General features: G+C 48.2%; 1 protein-coding gene across 1 annotated transcript in view; it reads left to right on the top strand.

The window, feature by feature from the left end:
• The first annotated feature begins 712 nt into the window (after positions 1-712).
• ZNF335 (zinc finger protein 335) overlaps positions 713-12,405 on the top strand; it is a 143,855-nt gene continuing 132,162 nt past the window's right edge. The window contains exon 1 of the mRNA XM_089673432.1: positions 713-795. The gene's annotated coding sequence lies outside the window, so the exon portion shown is untranslated. The remainder of the gene's footprint in view (positions 796-12,405) is intronic.

The raw sequence follows: 12,405 nt of genomic DNA, 5'->3' as shown, positions 1-12,405 counted from the left end.
TTGTTTTTATTAAAACAGCAAAAAAAAAAATATGTATACATTGTTTTCATTAAAACAGCAAAAAAAATGTATACATTGCTTTTATTAAAACAGCAACAAATATATATATATATATATATATATATATATATATATATAATTATTACTTTTATTAAAACAGTATAATATATATGTATACATTGTTTTTATTAAAACAGCAAAAAAAAAAAAAAAAAAATATATATATATATATATATATATATATTACTTTTATTAAAACAATATAATATATATGTATACATTGTTTTCATTAAAACATAAAAAACGAGATATATATATATATTGTTTTTATTAAAACAGCAAGATATATCTATGAGCATACTCAATACAAAGAAACAATAAGGCTTATAACTTAAAAGAAAACATTTGGTATTCCACCTTAGCACTGAGTCGCCCTTGCCAGCATCAATCATGGCCACCCTAGTACTACCTCAGCGATTACGTCACTACTGAGCCTGCCGAATAAATTTCGAGGCCCTACTGTAACCTTCCGCCACATGACAAAATATAGTCCCCTCTTCCTATTGAAGACGATCATAAACCACATCATTGAACATGAAATAATGTAGTTCATGCAGTTGCTTTCGAGCTATTTGTATGCTGTAAACAAAGCATAAACCGAGCACGAGGTAAAACAAGTCCGGCCCCGAGCGCGCAGTGATCCCATGGTGTCCTCGAAGGTGCCCGCGTGAATAACGTGCCCAGTGCCTGACGGAGAGAAGGTACGCGAACCGGGGAATTTTCGGCGGAGAAAAGGTAACAAAACAAAGTAAATGACGTTCTGAAAAAGTTGTTTCTATGTTTCTGTCAGGCTTTGGCCCGAAAATCTGCCTCATATTGTGAACAAGATGGCGGCTGAAGGCAGGCAGTACAAGGGCAGCCCAGAGGAGAGGACCCCAGGGGGAGTAAGGGAACAGGCAGGCTTAGCATGGGTCTTAGTGTGTGCAGAGGGGCAGTGATGGCTGTGGAGGGGCTTCAGCCTGCTAGATCTCTTGCTGGATTAATTTACTCGCTGAATTTACGTTAAAACTGAGCCTATGACCGGGCTATGAATTGCAGTATTCACGTATTTGTAATTCAGCTACAAGCAGTAAAAACACTGTGCTGTCTTTTATAATAGTTACCCCCTCAGCCTGTGCAGCGTCCTAGAAGTGCTATCACACCTGGTGCTGATAGAAAACCAATATACAGTAATTATAGATGTGAGGGCATTACACGTGATCGGAGTAAAGTTCCTGGCTCCTTCCTATGCCTGAGAAGCCGCAGCTGGCTCATGTAGCCTGCATGTAACCCGCCATACAAGTGAAGGGATGTATGTGGTTATAGTCGTGCAAACGCTGGTGCTTCTGTGCGTTTTCTACGCATGCACGCACCATGTGTTTCCCAAATGTTTCTAGGGAAATACATCCCATGCGCAGGTAAACGGTGATGCGCAAAAGAACGGACGTGCGCCAATCTATGGCCGCATATAGCCATTGACTTGTATATGAGATTATATGTTTCGGCTGCGGCTTCCTGGGCACGGGAAAGTGCCAGCAGTTCTATATAAAACGCCTGCGATCTGTATCTGCGATGTAAAATCGAGTCATCTCAACAGTCTACATTCAGAGTAGAGGATGTTATCAGCTCACATGATTTCTGGCTGTATAAACAGCTATATTTCTTTGCACAGATAAAATAAAATGATTTCCAGGGGATATTTCAGAGCAACGGGAGCAAAAGAAAGAAAATTATCGTGAAATTTTATGTAAACCTTAAGCCCTGGTTCACACTGATGCGGTGTGGAATTTGCAGCGTTTTCTGTGCGAATTCCGCGCCGCATCAGAATCGCACCCCGTTCATACGAACCGCTGCGGGTGTGTATGTTAACACCCCAAAATCGGTCCGCAAAACACAGTGCGATGTGCAGAATCGGATCGCATAGGTGCGATCCGATTCTAGTATGGACCCAACAAAGGGTCCTGCACCTTTTTGGTACGGGTGCGGTGCGAATAGAGCCATACAAAATGTATGGCTCCAATCGCACCGCACACAAACCGCATGTGATTTGCACAGGAATGCAGTGTGGTTCGTATGTGAATCACATGCGATATACCGCATGTATGTGAACCCAGGCTGATTGCTGATGTAAAATACCGCACAACACACATATGGCACCTTAAGGTACTCTTCTGGACTGTTATCAGCATTGTTCCTTGCTGTCTCCATGTACTACAAAACACCTCACCTGTTATGGAGCAGAGAAGGAGGTGTTATGTAGTCCTTAAAGGATAAGTTCACTTTTTGGACAAAAATAATATATGCAGGTATTTTTGTACAAAGGAGCCTGTAAAATATTGCTCCAGTGATCAGTAGATGGCTGATGCCATGCAGGTCTCCTGCAGACCTGTCAGAATATCTGCGTGCCATACGCCGGGATGTAGGAACCAACAGATATTCTGACAGGAAGCTTCAATTAACTACTTTCATTGAAAACTACAAGCCAACAGCCACTAAGGCCGCTGAGACTTGTAGGCACTCATTCACAGGACTCTGTGAACCGCTGTGTGGGCGGGCGCTGCTGTGGCTATGGGCATATGTTACATATATAAAAACGGGTGAAACGTGTAACATGTGTCCAAAGGTGAACTTATCCTTTAAGCTGCCCATACATTATTTATTTCAGGTACTTATATAATGCCATCAATTTACGCAGTGCTTTACATAAATATTATACATTCACATCAGTCCATACATGGTTAGAAAATCATTAGAAAAAAACGGCTGTATTTGATAAAGATCTGTGGAATGTGCATGTGATATCGAGTCATTGTATCGAGATATTTCCCCCCAATTGTTGATATATTATCGATCGTTAACAACATACAGGCGTACCTCGGTTTATAAGAACAGCATATTATAGCATAAAATAAAGTGCAGAGTATCAGATCACACTGAGGTGAACTTGAGTGAATAACAAGTCCCAAGATAAATTAGGGCCCATGTGGGGATCCGGTAGATCCTAATGAGTGCGTGGGGCAGGGTTCCAGTGTACCACACGGTGAATCTAGGGTAAAAAAATGCGAACTCACCAGAAGTGCGTCAAAAATACGCATGTGAAATTATCCTGTTACATCAGGTAGCGGTCATCTACTGCCAAGGTAAGGTCAGGACAGGTTTCTGCAAGTGGGGACTCTCAATGAAGAGAGCCCAACAAGGGACACCACATAGCGTGATACCGTAGACACTGAGTTTATTGTATCAAAAGGTAACACAACAATGAATGGTAGAGATAAACATGAAGGTAAACACTGACCAGATGCTGTTCAGGATGCTGTAGCCCCTCTGACGCGTTCCGTGCGATGCACATTATCAAAGGCCCAGCACCCTTCATTGAGAGTCCCCACTTGTAGAAACCTGTCCAAAGGGACTCCAGATGGTGACACGTTTGAGACTCTTGGAGTACCTACCCTGAGTTGCGATTGGAAGGTGTATGATCCTGACCTTACCTTGGCAGTAGATGACCGCTACCTGATGTAACAGGATAATTTCACATGCGTATTTTTGACGCACTTCTGGTGAGTGCGCATTTTTTTTACCCTAGATTCACCGTGTGGTACACTGGAACCCTGCCCCACGCACTCATTAGGATCTACCGGATCCCCACGTGGGCCCTCATTTATCTTGGGACTTGTTATTCACTCAAGTTCACCTCAGTGTGATCCGATACTCTGCACTTTATTTTATGCTATAATATGCTGTTCTTATTTATGTTATTTTAGCGCTGCACCTTTATATGTATATGTATTCTGTCGGAAGGTTCATTCTTGGTTACCTTTTTGGTGTTCTAGCAGCTATCTTTTATATAGTTTTGGATAGCGCTCGCATATTACCTCTTTACTAGTACCTCGGTTTATGAATGTAATTCGTTCTGCAGGACTTTTCGTATTGCGAAAGATTCGTAAACTGAAACGCAGTTTCCCATAGGAATGCATTGAAAACCAATTAATCCGTTCCGGAGGTAAAAAAAAAAAATAAAAAGAAGTCTTTTATCTGTTCAAAACTCTTTATAAAGTACACTTTAAAGGCATAAATACTGTACAGGGACATGATAAAAAAAAAAATTCGGAAATACATTGAAAATTTATTAATCGTTCCGGAGGTCAGAAAAAAGTAAAAAAAAAAGTCTTATCTCTTCAAAACTTTATAAAGTGCACTTTAAAGGCATAGTACTGTACAGGGACGTGATTAAAATAAATTTCGTAAATGCATTGAAAACCAATTAATCCTTTCGTATTGCGAACAAAGTTCGTAAACCGCGGCATTATTTTCAACGTATTTTTATTCGTAAACCGAAAATTACATTAACCGGGGCGTTTGTACACAGAGGTACGCCTGTAAATGGTTCACCGATCGCCGGAAACGATTTCAAGATTTTTTTGACCTTTCTGAAACCTCCCACTTGCCAACTGTATTTAAAAGAAACATCTTTCCTTTTAGTTGCTTGCAATTTCAGGGTGACATTTTAAAGGATATGTTCACCTTCGGGAACCTTTTACGTGTTCCATTCGTTTTTAGGGTGGAACATGTAACATGTTCCCATAGTCCTGACTTCTCCATCAAGATCAACAACTCCACCATCAGCCCCACCCCTCACACCAGGGTACTAGGTGTAATCCTAGACTCCAATCTGTCCTTTCAGCCCCAAATCCAATCACTGACAAACTCATGTAGACTTCACCTCTGCAACATCTCCAAGATACGCCCGTTCCTAACCTCGGAAACCACTAAGCAGCTCATCCACTCCCTTATTATATCACGCCTTGACTATTGTAACTCCCTCCTCACCGGCCTACCTCATCGCAGGTTATCCCCACTCCAGTTTATCATGAATGCTGCTGCCAGACTCATCCACCTTACTAACCGCTCTATATCTGCCACCCCTCTCTGCCAATCACTCCATTGGCTTCCAATTGCCCAATGGATAAAATTCAAAACGCTAACACTGACGTATAAAGCCGTTCATAACACTGCCCCAAATTACATCACTGATCTTGTCTCTAAATATCACCCAAACCGTACTCTCCGCTCCTCACAAGACCTCCTACTCTCTAGCTCCCTTGTCTCCTCCTCCCATGCTCATCTCCAGGATTTCTCAAGGGCTTCACCCATCCTCTGGAACTCCCTACCCCAAGCTATCAGGCTATTGCCTACTCTGCTCACCTTTAGGCGCACTCTGAAAACCCATCTCTTCAGGAAAGCCTACCCTGACCCCGGCTAACTACTGGAATCCCCTACTCCTCCTACCACTCCATCCCCCACAGCTAATCACCTCTTATACCACTATCCCCTCCCTCCTAGATTGTAAGCTCCAAGGAGCAGGGCCCTCTAATCCCTCTTGTACTGAACTGTATTGTTGCTGTATTGTCTCCCTCCATAATGTAAAGCGCTGAGCAAACTGTTGGCGCTATATAAGTCCTGTATAATAATAATAGTCGCCCTCCCTCCTCTGACAGATAATACGGGAAGAAGTTTCCCCATACTATCTGTCAGATTTGAAAGTAGCGTGGCCGTGCGGGGCTCCGCCCACACGGCCGCATCATTCAGCCCTGGTTCACACTGATGCAGTGCGGAATTCGCCACGTTTTCTGTGCGAATTCCGCACCATATTAGAATCGCACCCTGTTCAAGCGAACCGCTGCGGGTGTGTATGGTAAGTTAATACCCCGAAAGCGGTCCGCAAAACGCGGTGCAATGTGAAGAATCGGATCGCATAGGTGTGAATACCGATGCGATCTGATTCTAGTGCGGACCAAAAAAAGGGTCCTGCGCCTTTTTGGTGTGGGTGCGGTGTGATTAGAGCCATACACAACGTATGGCTCCAATTGCACCACACAATTTACATGTGATTTGCACGGGAATGCGGTACGGTTCTTGTGCGAATCACATGCGATATACCGCACCGTATATATGTGAACCCAGACTCATTCACGGAGTTCCGTGAATTAATGAACTGCAAGTCCCAGCAGTCTTAGCAGCTGTGGGCTTGTAGTTTCAATGAACTACCACCGTGCTGTGGAACGCCGTGGTAGTTCATTGAAGCTTCCTATCAGAATATCACCTAAGCGGGGTGCTTACAATGATCAGCTTTTATTTATTTATGCAAAACCTTTATCCCCAAAAGGATTTGCTGTAACTAATTATAGTGTTAACTGGAGGTTGGCTTCCATTTGTTAGTGTATTTCCACTGCAGATTGCTTTTCAGAGGATGGTAAGCACTGCTCCATTGATCACTGATACAATGTATCTCTTCTCGGTCTTAGTCACCACTGTTCTCTGAACCATGTGGCTGTCACTTCCACATTACAGTGCTTTGATACATTATCATTTCTAGGCCCTAATGGGGTGCACTGCTGTGTGCCACTTATCTCCGTCTGGCTTTGTGCAGTCCCTGCATCCGTTTCGGATTCAGGCTCTTGCATACATCTGTGTATTAGGCTGGGTTCAAACTTGTGTGGGTCGGGAACGCTTGTGAATTTGTGCATGTTCTTCACCTGCAAGCATTAATCCCATCAGTCCCTAACCCTCAAGGGGCGTACAATCTAAGATCCCTAACTCACATTCATACATACACATACTAGGGACAATTTAGACAGGATCCAATTAACCTACCAGTATGTTTTTGGAATGTGGGAGGAAACCGGAGTACCTAGAGGAAACCCACGCAAGCACAGGGAGAACATGCAAACTCCAGACAGGTGGTACCGTAGTTGGGATTCGAACCAATGACCCTAGTACTGCTAGGCAGAAGTGCTAACCATTTAGCCACTGTGCTGCCTGATGGGCAAAACGTCATTGTGCAAAACCACATGGTACCGCAGCACCATAAATCTCCATGCAGTGTGATAAAAAAAAAAAAAAAGGCCTGGGACCACTTTACCTACATTTCTGTGAGTAGGACAGCCCATTGAAGTGAATGGACTGCCCTACCCACAGGGCACAGGTTGCACTGATGTGGACTGAGCCTTAAAGTGATATTAAAGGTTTGTTTTTCTTTAAATAGTAAGCATGTCATACTTACTTGTTCTCTGCAGTGATTTTGCACAGAGCAGCCCCTAATCCTCCTCAGGTCCCCCACTGGCTCTCCTAACCTCTCACTCCTGCCTAGTACCCCCGTAGAAAGCAGCTTGCTATGGGGGCACCTGAGCAGACTCGCTCCGGAACCTCTGCTCTGTGTGTCTAGTCACACACATAGCGTGGCTCGGCCCTGCCCCCGCTCTCTCCTCATTGGTTACATAGTTTGGCTGAAAAAAGACAAAAGTCTACCCAGTTCAACCATTAAAAAATAAAAAATTATAATCCTATACCCACAGTTGATCCAGAGGAAGGCAAAAAAAAACAGCAAAGCATGATCAAATTTGCTCCTGCAGGGGAAAAAATTCCTTCCTGATCCCCCGAGAGGCAATCGGATATTCCCTGGATCAACGTTACCTATAAATTTTATATCCAGTTATAATCTGTGTATCTAGGAAAGAATCCAGGCATTTTTTAAAGTAATCCACTGAGCTGACCAGAACCAACTCTTGAGGGAGTCTATTCCACATTTTCACAGCTCTTACTGTGAAGAAACCTTTCCGTGTTCACTGACTGTAGCAGGAGCCAATGACTATCACTGCTTCTCAGCCAATGAGGAGGGAGAGATCCTGGAGAGCAGAGGCTCTCGTTCTGATTGCTGGATCAATATGAGGCTCAGGTAAGTGGAAGGGGGACTGGGGGTGCTGCTGCGCATAGAATGCATGAAGGTAAAAAAACATTGAGCCTTTATAACCACTTCAAGCCTGGAAAACATGGACCCCCCCCCCCCAGCAGAACACACTAGTCAGTGCTTGCAGTCATTGGCTGAGAGTGCTGATCAAATGGCAAATGGCTGCTGGTATTCCAGCATAAGAAAGAAACGGAGAAGCACCAACTAAGTGCAGTATTAACCACTTGACAACCGGGCTATAACTGAATGCAGTGGTGTATTTAGATTTTGTGCTACCCTAGGTAACACAAAACGTTTGTGCTCCCCCCCCCCCAATGAGAGAGCAAAAGAGTCAATAAGTGTGTGTATGTATGATCCCCCCCCTCTCTCTTCCCCCCTCTCTCTTCCCCCCTCTCTCTTCCCCCCCCTCTCTTCCCCCCCTCTCTCTTCCCCCTCTCCCCTATCTCCCCCCTCTCTCTCCTCTCCCCCCTCTCTTCCCCTCTTTCTCTCTTCCCACCTCTCCCCCCTCTATATCTCTCCCACCCAGAGCTCCTTCCCCCTCTCCCCCTCTCTTTCTCTCTCTTCCCCACTCTCTGTCTTCCCCCCTCTCGCTCTCTTCCCCCCCTCTCGCTTCCCCCCTTCTCGCTCTCTTCTCCACTCTCTCTCTTCCCCATTTTCTCTCTCTTCCCCACTCTCTCTCTCTCCCCCCTCCTCTTTCTCTCTTACCCCCTCCTCTTTCTTCCCCCCTCTCTCTTCCTCTTTCTCCCTCTCTCCCCTTTCTCTCTTCCTCCCCCTTTCTTCCTCTCTCCCCCCTCTCTCTTCCCTCCCCCTTTCTCTTCCCCCCTCTCTCTCATCCCTCCCTCTCTATCTTCTCTTTCCCTCTCTCTTTCCCCCCTCTCTCTTCACCTCTCTCTCTTCCCCCCTTTCTCCCCCCCTCACCCTCTCTTCCCTCTCTCACCCCCTCTTCGTTCTCTCTCTCCCCTCTTCGCGCTCTCTCACCCCTCTCTTTCTTCCCCCCTCGCTTTCTTCCCCCCCTCGCTTTCTTCCCCCCTCGCTTTCTTCCCCCCCCCTCGCTTTCTTCCCCCCCTCGCTTTCTTCCCCCCCCCTCTCTCTCTTCCCCCCTCCTCTCTTCCCCCCTCTCTCTCTTTCCCCCTCTCTCTCTTTCCCCCCCTCCTCTCCCCCCCGCTCACTCCTCCCCCCCTCTCTTCCCCTCCCCCCCCTCTCTCTCCCCTCTCTCCCCCCCCCGCTCTCTTGCTCTTACCCCCCCCCCCTCTCTTTCTCTCTTCCCCCCCTCCCCCTCTCTCTCCCTCCCTCTCCCCTCCCCCCCTCTCTCTCCCCCTCTCCCCCCTCTCTCTCTTCCCCCCTCTCCCCCTCTCTCTCTCTCTTCCCCCCTCTCTCTCTTCCCCCTCTCTCTCTTCCCCCTCTCTCTCTTCCCCCTCTCTCTCTCTTCCCCCTCTCTCTCTCTTCCCCCTCTCTCTCTTCCCCCCCCTCTCTCTTCCCCCTCTCCTTCCCCCCTCTCTCTCTTCCCCCCCCTCTCTCTTCCACTCTCTTTCTTTCCCTCTCTCTCTTCCCCCTCTCTCTTCCCCCTCCTCTCTCTCTCTTCCTCCCCCTCTCTTCCTCCCCCTCTCTCTCTCCCCCTCTCTCTCTCCCCCTCTCTCTCTTCCTCCCCCTCTCTGTCTTCCTCCCCCTCTCTCTCTTCCTCCCCCTCTCTCTCTTCCTCCCCCCCTCTCTCTCCCCCCTCTCTCTCTTCCTCCCCCTCTCTCTCTTCCTCCCCCCTCTCTCTCCCCCCCTCTCTCTCTTCCTCCCCCCTCTCTTCCCCCCCCTCTCTCTCTCTTCCCCTCTCTCTCTCTTCCCCCCTCTCTCTCTTCCCCCCTCTCTCTCTTCCCCCCTCTCCCCCTCCTCCTCTTCTCTCTTCCCTTCCTCTCTCTCCTCCCTCCCTCTCTTTCCCCCTTTCCCCCCTCTCTCTTCCCACCTTTCTCCCTCTTCGCTCTCTCTCCCTCTCTTCTCTCTCTTCCTCCCTCTCCCCCCCTCTTTCTCACTCTTACACCTCCCCTCTCTCCCTCCCCCTCCTCTCTCTTCCTTCTCTCTCTCTTCCCCCATCTCTCTCCCTCTCTCTCTCTCCCCCCTCTCCTCCCCTCTCTCTCTTCCCCCTCCCCCCTCTATCTCTTCCCCCTCTCTCTCTATTCCCCCTCTCTCTCTTCCCTCTGTCTCTCTTCCTCCTCTCTCTCTCTTCCCCTGTCTCTCCCCCCCCCTCTCTCTTCCCTCTCTTCCCCTCTCTCCCTCCTCCTCCTCTCTCTTCCCTCCCCCTCTCTCTTCCCTTCCTCTCTCTCCTCCCTCCCTCCCTCTCTTTCCCCCCTCTCCCCCCTCTTTCCCCCTCTCCTCCTCTTCGCTCTCTCTTCCCCCCCTCTCTTCCTCTCCCCCCCTCTCTCTCGCTCTTTCCCCTCCTCCCTCTCTCCCTCACCCTCCTCTTTCTTCCATCTCTCTTCTCCCCCTCTCTCTCTCTTCCCTCCCTCTCTCTCTCTTCCCTCCCTCTCTCTCTTCCCTCCCTCTCTCTCTCTTCCCTCCCCCTCTCTCTTCCCTCCCCCTCTGTCTTCCCTCCCCCCCTCTGTCTTCCCTCCCCCTCTCTCTCTTCCCTCCCCCTCTCTCTCTTCCCTCCCCCTCTCTCTCTTCCCTCCCCCTCTCTCTCTCTTCCCTCCCTCTCTCCTCTCTATCTCCCCTCTCCCCCCCTCCCTCTCTTCCCTCTCTCTTCTTTCTCTGTCTCTCTCTCTCCCCCCCCTCTCTCTCTTCCCCTCTCTCTCCCCACTCTCTCTCTTCCCCAACTCGCTCTCTCTTTCTCTCTCCCCTCTCCCCCTCTCTCTTCTGCAACTCTCTACCCCTTCCTCTCTTCCCCCTTCTTTATCTCCCCCTCTCTCTTCCTCTCTCTCCCTCTCTTCTCCCTCTCTCTCTTCCTCTCTTCTTCCTCTCTTCTCCCTCTCTCTCTTCCTCTCTTCTCCCTCTTCCTCTCTTCCCACTCTCTCTCTTCCTCTCTTCCTCCCTCTCTCTCTCCCTCTCTCTCCTCTTCTTCTTCCCTATCTCTGCCCTCTCTGTCTCTCTCTCCCTGCCCTCTCTCCCTCCCCCTCTCTGCCCTCCCTCTCTCCCCTCTATCTCTCCCTCTCTCTCTCTCTCCCTCCTTTCTCTCTCTCTCTCTCCCCCCTCTCCCTCTTCCCTCTCTCTTTTCTCTCTCTCCCCCCTCTTTCTCTTCCTCTCTCTCACTCTCTCACTCTCCCCCTCTCTCTTCCTCACTCTCCCCCTCTCTCTTCCTCTCTCTCCTCTTCCCTCTCTCTTCCTCTCTCTCCTCTTCCCTCTCTCTTCCTCTCTCTCCTCTTCCCTCTCACTCTCTCCTCTCTCTATTTCTCCTCTTCCCTCTCTCTGCCCTCTCTGTCTCTCTCCCCACTCTCTGCCCCCTCTCTTTCTCCCCCCTCTCTCCCTCCCTCTCTTTCCCCCCTCTCTCTCTCCTCTCCCCCTCTCTTTCCCCTCTCCCCCCTCTCTTTCCCCTCCCCCCTCCCCTCTCCCCCCTCTCTTTCCCCTCCCCTCTCCCCCCCTCTCTTTCCCCTCTCCCCCCTCTCTTTCCCCTCTCCCCCCCTCTCTTTCCCCTCTCCCCCCCTCTCTTTCCCCTCTCCCCCCCTCTCTCCCCCCTCCCTCTTTTCCCCCTCTCTTCCCCCCCCCTCTCTCTGCTCTATCTCTGCTCCCCCCCCCCTTTCCTCTCTTCTCTCTCTCTCCTCTTTTCTTTCTCTCTCTCTCCTCCTCTCTCTCTTTCTGTCCTCCTCTCTCTCTTTGTCTCCTCTTCTCTCTCTCCCCCCCCCTCTTTCTCTCTTCCCTCTCTCTTCTCTCCCCCCCTCTCTCCTCTCTCTCCCCCCCTCTCTCCTCTCTCTTCCCCCCTGTCTCCTCTCTCTTCCCCCCTCTCTCCAGACATTTTCTAACCTATGTTTTCCAGCAGTCAGTTTCCATTATTCAGAAATGTCCCGTGTACATGGGGCCTAAGGCTCCGTTCAAATTGCTGCGACCCCAAAGTTGTGGGACTTGCTTGTGACTTTCTTTCGACTTTTGTGATTTAACATTGTTGTCTATGGCATTAAAGTTGCACCAAAGTTGCAGAAAAATTATGCAAGAGCATTTTTCACTGTTAAGACCCATTGAAATGAATCTGTTTTGACTTGTCATGCGACTTTATGTGTTGCAAGTCGCGTGATAAGTTGCAGCAGCGTAATCCGGGGCTAGAGCATTTCATCTACAAAAGATGATAATTGTTAGCAAGGTCAACATTTCAGAATTATACTAAAATATTTTTGTCAGTGTCTTCTACAAAGAAAACATAAATAACAAAACTCTTTCTTCTGGTTTTCCATTATTTGTATGTATCCAGAAACGTGTTTTGAAAGCATTTTTTCAACACATCAACAGTTTTTTTTTATTGATTACACTGCTTTTGACATGCTCTGTGAATGGGGAGAGAATCCCTGACTGATAAGACTCTTCCCCATTCACAGATCATGTTACAGGCAGTATAATTATTGAAAGAAGTTTCCTGAATGGAGGAGGATGAAGGGGGCATATCCAACTGGATCATATCCTGATATTCTGCCTGTAGACCTGAAGCTGCTAAC

This window comes from Staurois parvus, unplaced genomic scaffold (assembly GCF_062004578.1).
Source record: "Staurois parvus isolate SC_StPar_1 unplaced genomic scaffold, SC_StPar_1.0 ptg000137l, whole genome shotgun sequence".
Lineage (NCBI taxonomy): Eukaryota > Metazoa > Chordata > Amphibia > Anura > Ranidae > Staurois > Staurois parvus.
The sequence above is the reverse complement of the archived record's forward strand: the minus strand, read 5'-3'. Positions and strand labels throughout refer to the sequence as shown.